The sequence below is a fragment of the Electrona antarctica genome (assembly GCF_951216825.1).
Source record: "Electrona antarctica genome assembly, chromosome: 3".
Taxonomy (NCBI): domain Eukaryota; kingdom Metazoa; phylum Chordata; class Actinopteri; order Myctophiformes; family Myctophidae; genus Electrona; species Electrona antarctica.
Window position 1 is genome coordinate 26,452,384 of NC_136808.1, and position 9,384 is coordinate 26,461,767.

Genomic DNA, 9,384 nt, shown 5'->3' on the forward strand with positions numbered 1-9,384 from the left:
CAAGGCTAAAATACTCCCCCTGTATAAAAAAAGGAGCCACAAATGACCCAGGTAACTACCGACCGGTGTCAATTTTGAGCTCTGTATCAAAAATCTCCGAGAAGATAATTAACGAACAACTAAATGAATACCTAAATAGGAATAACCTAATGTATAAACTCCAATCTGGCTTTAGAAAGTCGTACTGAACCGACACATGTTTATTATATTTAACAGAACAAATTAGGAAAGAAGTTGACAATGGAAAACTTTGTGGAATGGTGCTGCTGAACTTACGGTGAGCGTTCGACACAGTGAACCACTGTAGGTTACTGAGCAAGCTTGAGGCCCTGGGGGCAGACAGGGCAACATGTAAATGGTCCCCTCAAATTAGGAAGAAGCACAGACTTCAAGATCAAAATAAATTCGGAATACATAGCAGCAAAATCATCAGTGAAATACCTGGGTTGTATTTTGGAGGGTAACTTAGACGGCCAAAGTATGGCCAGAAAGGTGTTAAACAAGGTCTCCGGACTGACTAAGTTTCTAGCTCGAGCAGCAAGATACATGGATAGGGATTAGGGAGACAAAATTAGTGGTGGCCAACTCCCTTATCCTGTGCCACTTAGATTTCACATGTACATCGTGGTTCGAGGGCTTGATTAAGTATTTTAAGCTCAAATAACCCATATAGGAAGGAACCAGTTCAGAGAGCTGAACTGGCTCCCAGTAGAGGAACTGAACAGTTGTGTTCCCTTTTTGTTGCTGTTATTAGTTAAGTTTCAGATGGGCTGGTCGTAAGTATTCTTGTACATCAGTCCCTGTTTTGCAATGCAGGATTTTAAATAAATGTGTAATGTCTTTGTAAACTTTTGATCTGACTTTGTGTCCTTTTATGTTAGCCCTTGGTTGAGCCAAGTTTAAAGGGCCGTAACAATGCTAGAAACTGATTTGTTTAGTGAGAAACATGTATAAAGAACTTGATCCTGATCAAATCAGGTTCTTTACTCCTGAATTGATAGATTATTTGATGTTGTACAACAGTGATTTTGAAACAAAGACTGATTTGGACACCTGGCCTTTCAGTTCAGGTTTTTTGTGTCCTGAAAGGATTCCCTTGCATGGATGGTCCTGGCGAGCCGACCCGGAACTCTGAACCCCCCCCCCCCCCCCCCTTCACCCACAAATGTGGTAATCTGGTTCTCCAAATTGGAGAAAGAGACTGCTTTCCCTGAATTGAATAGGAACTGAACTAGGACTTTTCAATTCAACAACTTAAAGTGGGCCCCATTTGTTTGTTTTTCATGAATGTTCAAAGCTGTTTGTTTTCTGTGAAGTTTAATAATAATTTTTCAGTTAACCTTTAATCCCTGTTTCCGACTCATTTAATTGGTTTTCACTCACTCATTGAGCTCCTCGTCTGAATCTGGTACATTTTCTGGTTTATATGCAGTCAATTAATTTATCTTTACCCACCTTTATCATTAGTTATCCTTGTGCAACTTGCTACAAAAACACTGAATGATTTTGCTTGTTAGCGCAGTAGGTAGAGCTCTTGCCTTTGCAACACAAGGTCATGGGTTCAAATCTGGGCACCGCCAACTCTGTGTATGAGTCTTCAAGAACCCTTACCTGCCTCCCACTATAAAAAAACGACCAATGTCACAATTCCATGGTCTTTTTCTCAAGTTTAGTCTTCCATGTTTCTTGTGCATATTATTCTTATTGCCTTCCTGCTTTGTCCGGCCTTATCGCTGCTTGCAGCGATCCTTTTCTAGTGTTGTATTATGATTGCTTTTCTAAATAAATCAAAATCAAATCAAGTATATTTGTACGTCTCTAAATGTTCTGATGAATTGAACATGGTGGACCCTGTTGTAAACAAGTGTAATGCTCTATCAGTGTGTCGTCCACAGTAACAGTCATTGTACTGAGTTGTGCTTTCATGTGAAATGTTAATGTATACCCATTCTGCAAACTGTTAATAAAATACTTCAATCAATCAATCAGATATTTGATGTTATTACAAGGATAACAAATGAGCCCCATATGTGGCTTGTTTCCATTGTGGTCCTATAGTTGGATTCAATTCATCATAATTATGCAACTTTGCTACACAATGTATTAATATTACCATGCAATACCCAAACCCTAAATAACCCCAACCCTAGAAATATTCTCCAACAAATGAAAATAAAATCTGAATGCGTAAATACTATAGCTTTAGCTAAACATTAATATGTAATGCTTAATATTGCTTATTAATGCTTAATATTGTAAACAACGTTACATCTATAAAGGCCTATACATAATTCAGTGTTTGCTAAAAGGTTGAGTATGTCACAAAAAGAAAGAAACCGTAACGGGGGCGGAAGGTTATAGGTAGGAAAATAGATGTTCAACTGCCCCTGGAGAGGGTGGAATTTAGGGGATTAAGCAAAGAAGGTCTGGTAAAGGAGTGGCAAGCAGGATGCATGGGAGAAGGAGGCAAAGCGGAGGCATTATTATAGGTGCTACCAAAAGTGAATAGAATCACGCAGCCAGAGATGCAGATTGAGGCTGGGCAATTGTGGCTTAAATAAAAACGTGTTGCTATTAGGGAAGCATGACCCAGTGTGGGCAGCCATTAACGGTGAAACATGTATTCCTAGACTAGAGTGTAGTATATATTATTATACAACACAGAAAGGCAGTCGCTCTTTGTAAGGAGGACAGAGTTAGGAGTGGAGGCTTTTTCTGTTTTGTCTTTGTTTGGCCACATAGTGAGAAACATCAATATTGATGTCAAGCTGATGATTTCCTGTTTTGACTATATAGTTGTGTATATTCGTAACGTCTCTAATTGTTTTGATTAATTGAAAATGGTGGGCCCTATTGTAAACAAGTGTAATGCTTTATGGTGTCGTCCACTCACAGTTAACAGTTGTTGTATTGAGTTGTACTTGAAATGTACTGTAATTCTGCAAACTGTCAATCAATCAATCAATCAATCAATCAATCAATCAATCAATCAAGGCAGTACTGTGCAGGTTTCTTTGACTATGCATGCACCTCCTGGTACCACAGCACCTCAAAGGCCCTTAAAACTAGGCTCCAGACTTCCCAAAACAAACTGGTCAGGCTCCTACTTGGCCTCACCCCCCGAACCCCCCGAACCCCTGCCCACTTTGACAGGCTGGAATGGCTTAGGGTCGACGACAGAGTACAGCATCTTGCAATGGGTCTGGTCCACAAGATTCGATACACCACCAAGATACCCATGTACCTGTCTAGATACTTCCTTAATGTCAACGAAGTCCACACCCACAACACCAGAGGGAGTTCAACAAACCATGTGCAACCCAGATTCGGCACAAACAAAGGACTAAATTATTTTCGCTCCTATGCCACCAAAATGTGGAACGCCCACCAACAGCCATTAAGAATCCCTTGACTCCTTCAAAACCTGCAATTCGAAACTTCCCCCCCAAAAATCTGAATCCTTACTGTATGTTTCTTTTCCCTTTTTACCTCATTAAATGATTTCCTGTTTTTTATATAGAAGAGGTCTCAGGGATGCTTTCTGAGATAAATTGTGCAAAAGCCACAGGTCTGGAGGGTATATCTCCTCTCTTTTTAAGGCATGCAGCAGCACAGATAGCTCCTTATATCACTCACATCTTCAACCTATCAATTGAACGCAGGGTGTCTTCCCACAAGACCTAAACAAGGCTAAAATACTCCCCCTGTATAAAAAAAGGAGCCACAAATGACCCAGGTAACTACCGACCGGTGTCAATTTTGAGCTCTGTATCAAAAATCTCCGAGAAGATAATTAACGAACAACTAAATGAATACCTAAATAGGAATAACCTAATGTATAAACTCCAATCTGGCTTTAGAAAGTCGTACTGAACCGACACATGTTTATTATATTTAACAGAACAAATTAGGAAAGAAGTTGACAATGGAAAACTTTGTGGAATGGTGCTGCTGGACTTACGGTGAGCGTTCGACACAGTGAACCACTGTAGGTTACTGAGCAAGCTTGAGGCCCTGGGGGCAGACAGGGCAACATGTAAATGGTCCCCTCAAATTAGGAAGAAGCACAGACTTCAAGATCAAAATAAATTCGGAATACATAGCAGCAAAATCATCAGTGAAATACCTGGGTTGTATTTTGGAGGGTAACTTAGACGGCCAAAGTATGGCCAGAAAGGTGTTAAACAAGGTCTCCGGACTGACTAAGTTTCTAGCTCGAGCAGCAAGATACATGGATAGGGATTAGGGAGACAAAATTAGTGGTGGCCAACTCCCTTATCCTGTGCCACTTAGATTTCACATGTACATCGTGGTTCGAGGGCTTGATTAAGTATTTTAAGCTCAAATAACCCATATAGGAAGGAACCAGTTCAGAGAGCTGAACTGGCTCCCAGTAGAGGAACTGAACAGTTGTGTTCCCTTTTTGTTGCTGTTATTAGTTAAGTTTCAGATGGGCTGGTCGTAAGTATTCTTGTACATCAGTCCCTGTTTTGCAATGCAGGATTTTAAATAAATGTGTAATGTCTTTGTAAACTTTTGATCTGACTTTGTGTCCTTTTATGTTAGCCCTTGGTTGAGCCAAGTTTAAAGGGCCGTAACAATGCTAGAAACTGATTTGTTTAGTGAGAAACATGTATAAAGAACTTGATCCTGATCAAATCAGGTTCTTTACTCCTGAATTGATAGATTATTTGATGTTGTACAACAGTGATTTTGAAACAAAGACTGATTTGGACACCTGGCCTTTCAGTTCAGGTTTTTTGTGTCCTGAAAGGATTCCCTTGCATGGATGGTCCTGGCGAGCCGACCCGGAACTCTGAACCCCCCCCCCCCCCCCCCCCCTTCACCCACAAATGTGGTAATCTGGTTCTCCAAATTGGAGAAAGAGACTGCTTTCCCTGAATTGAATAGGAACTGAACTAGGACTTTTCAATTCAACAACTTAAAGTGGGCCCCATTTGTTTGTTTTTCATGAATGTTCAAAGCTGTTTGTTTTCTGTGAAGTTTAATAATAATTTTTCAGTTAACCTTTAATCCCTGTTTCCGACTCATTTAATTGGTTTTCACTCACTCATTGAGCTCCTCGTCTGAATCTGGTACATTTTCTGGTTTATATGCAGTCAATTAATTTATCTTTACCCACCTTTATCATTAGTTATCCTTGTGCAACTTGCTACAAAAACACTGAATGATTTTGCTTGTTAGCGCAGTAGGTAGAGCTCTTGCCTTTGCAACACAAGGTCATGGGTTCAAATCTGGGCACCGCCAACTCTGTGTATGAGTCTTCAAGAACCCTTACCTGCCTCCCACTATAAAAAAACGACCAATGTCACAATTCCATGGTCTTTTTCTCAAGTTTAGTCTTCCATGTTTCTTGTGCATATTATTCTTATTGCCTTCCTGCTTTGTCCGGCCTTATCGCTGCTTGCAGCGATCCTTTTCTAGTGTTGTATTATGATTGCTTTTCTAAATAAATCAAAATCAAATCAAGTATATTTGTACGTCTCTAAATGTTCTGATGAATTGAACATGGTGGACCCTGTTGTAAACAAGTGTAATGCTCTATCAGTGTGTCGTCCACAGTAACAGTCATTGTACTGAGTTGTGCTTTCATGTGAAATGTTAATGTATACCCATTCTGCAAACTGTTAATAAAATACTTCAATCAATCAATCAGATATTTGATGTTATTACAAGGATAACAAATGAGCCCCATATGTGGCTTGTTTCCATTGTGGTCCTATAGTTGGATTCAATTCATCATAATTATGCAACTTTGCTACACAATGTATTAATATTACCATGCAATACCCAAACCCTAAATAACCCCAACCCTAGAAATATTCTCCAACAAATGAAAATAAAATCTGAATGCGTAAATACTATAGCTTTAGCTAAACATTAATATGTAATGCTTAATATTGCTTATTAATGCTTAATATTGTAAACAACGTTACATCTATAAAGGCCTATACATAATTCAGTGTTTGCTAAAAGGTTGAGTATGTCACAAAAAGAAAGAAACCGTAACGGGGGCGGAAGGTTATAGGTAGGAAAATAGATGTTCAACTGCCCCTGGAGAGGGTGGAATTTAGGGGATTAAGCAAAGAAGGTCTGGTAAAGGAGTGGCAAGCAGGATGCATGGGAGAAGGAGGCAAAGCGGAGGCATTATTATAGGTGCTACCAAAAGTGAATAGAATCACGCAGCCAGAGATGCAGATTGAGGCTGGGCAATTGTGGCTTAAATAAAAACGTGTTGCTATTAGGGAAGCATGACCCAGTGTGGGCAGCCATTAACGGTGAAACATGTATTCCTAGACTAGAGTGTAGTATATATTATTATACAACACAGAAAGGCAGTCGCTCTTTGTAAGGAGGACAGAGTTAGGAGTGGAGGCTTTTTCTGTTTTGTCTTTGTTTGGCCACATAGTGAGAAACATCAATATTGATGTCAAGCTGATGATTTCCTGTTTTGACTATATAGTTGTGTATATTCGTAACGTCTCTAATTGTTTTGATTAATTGAAAATGGTGGGCCCTATTGTAAACAAGTGTAATGCTTTATGGTGTCGTCCACTCACAGTTAACAGTTGTTGTATTGAGTTGTACTTGAAATGTACTGTAATTCTGCAAACTGTCAATCAATCAATCAATCAATCAATCAATCAATCAATCAAGGCAGTACTGTGCAGGTTTCTTTGACTATGCATGCACCTCCTGGTACCACAGCACCTCAAAGGCCCTTAAAACTAGGCTCCAGACTTCCCAAAACAAACTGGTCAGGCTCCTACTTGGCCTCACCCCCCGAACCCCCCGAACCCCTGCCCACTTTGACAGGCTGGAATGGCTTAGGGTCGACGACAGAGTACAGCATCTTGCAATGGGTCTGGTCCACAAGATTCGATACACCACCAAGATACCCATGTACCTGTCTAGATACTTCCTTAATGTCAACGAAGTCCACACCCACAACACCAGAGGGAGTTCAACAAACCATGTGCAACCCAGATTCGGCACAAACAAAGGACTAAATTATTTTCGCTCCTATGCCACCAAAATGTGGAACGCCCACCAACAGCCATTAAGAATCCCTTGACTCCTTCAAAACCTGCAATTCGAAACTTCCCCCCCAAAAATCTGAATCCTTACTGTATGTTTCTTTTCCCTTTTTACCTCATTAAATGATTTCCTGTTTTTTATATAGAAGAGGTCTCAGGGATGCTTTCTGAGATAAATTGTGCAAAAGCCACAGGTCTGGAGGGTATATCTCCTCTCTTTTTAAGGCATGCAGCAGCACAGATAGCTCCTTATATCACTCACATCTTCAACCTATCAATTGAACGCAGGGTGTCTTCCCACAAGACCTAAACAAGGCTAAAATACTCCCCCTGTATAAAAAAAGGAGCCACAAATGACCCAGGTAACTACCGACCGGTGTCAATTTTGAGCTCTGTATCAAAAATCTCCGAGAAGATAATTAACGAACAACTAAATGAATACCTAAATAGGAATAACCTAATGTATAAACTCCAATCTGGCTTTAGAAAGTCGTACTGAACCGACACATGTTTATTATATTTAACAGAACAAATTAGGAAAGAAGTTGACAATGGAAAACTTTGTGGAATGGTGCTGCTGGACTTACGGTGAGCGTTCGACACAGTGAACCACTGTAGGTTACTGAGCAAGCTTGAGGCCCTGGGGGCAGACAGGGCAACATGTAAATGGTCCCCTCAAATTAGGAAGAAGCACAGACTTCAAGATCAAAATAAATTCGGAATACATAGCAGCAAAATCATCAGTGAAATACCTGGGTTGTATTTTGGAGGGTAACTTAGACGGCCAAAGTATGGCCAGAAAGGTGTTAAACAAGGTCTCCGGACTGACTAAGTTTCTAGCTCGAGCAGCAAGATACATGGATAGGGATTAGGGAGACAAAATTAGTGGTGGCCAACTCCCTTATCCTGTGCCACTTAGATTTCACATGTACATCGTGGTTCGAGGGCTTGATTAAGTATTTTAAGCTCAAATAACCCATATAGGAAGGAACCAGTTCAGAGAGCTGAACTGGCTCCCAGTAGAGGAACTGAACAGTTGTGTTCCCTTTTTGTTGCTGTTATTAGTTAAGTTTCAGATGGGCTGGTCGTAAGTATTCTTGTACATCAGTCCCTGTTTTGCAATGCAGGATTTTAAATAAATGTGTAATGTCTTTGTAAACTTTTGATCTGACTTTGTGTCCTTTTATGTTAGCCCTTGGTTGAGCCAAGTTTAAAGGGCCGTAACAATGCTAGAAACTGATTTGTTTAGTGAGAAACATGTATAAAGAACTTGATCCTGATCAAATCAGGTTCTTTACTCCTGAATTGATAGATTATTTGATGTTGTACAACAGTGATTTTGAAACAAAGACTGATTTGGACACCTGGCCTTTCAGTTCAGGTTTTTTGTGTCCTGAAAGGATTCCCTTGCATGGATGGTCCTGGCGAGCCGACCCGGAACTCTGAACCCCCCCCCCCCCCCCCCCCTTCACCCACAAATGTGGTAATCTGGTTCTCCAAATTGGAGAAAGAGACTGCTTTCCCTGAATTGAATAGGAACTGAACTAGGACTTTTCAATTCAACAACTTAAAGTGGGCCCCATTTGTTTGTTTTTCATGAATGTTCAAAGCTGTTTGTTTTCTGTGAAGTTTAATAATAATTTTTCAGTTAACCTTTAATCCCTGTTTCCGACTCATTTAATTGGTTTTCACTCACTCATTGAGCTCCTCGTCTGAATCTGGTACATTTTCTGGTTTATATGCAGTCAATTAATTTATCTTTACCCACCTTTATCATTAGTTATCCTTGTGCAACTTGCTACAAAAACACTGAATGATTTTGCTTGTTAGCGCAGTAGGTAGAGCTCTTGCCTTTGCAACACAAGGTCATGGGTTCAAATCTGGGCACCGCCAACTCTGTGTATGAGTCTTCAAGAACCCTTACCTGCCTCCCACTATAAAAAAACGACCAATGTCACAATTCCATGGTCTTTTTCTCAAGTTTAGTCTTCCATGTTTCTTGTGCATATTATTCTTATTGCCTTCCTGCTTTGTCCGGCCTTATCGCTGCTTGCAGCGATCCTTTTCTAGTGTTGTATTATGATTGCTTTTCTAAATAAATCAAAATCAAATCAAGTATATTTGTACGTCTCTAAATGTTCTGATGAATTGAACATGGTGGACCCTGTTGTAAACAAGTGTAATGCTCTATCAGTGTGTCGTCCACAGTAACAGTCATTGTACTGAGTTGTGCTTTCATGTGAAATGTTAATGTATACCCATTCTGCAAACTGTTAATAAAATACTTCAATCAATCAATCAGATATTTGATGTTATTACAAGGATA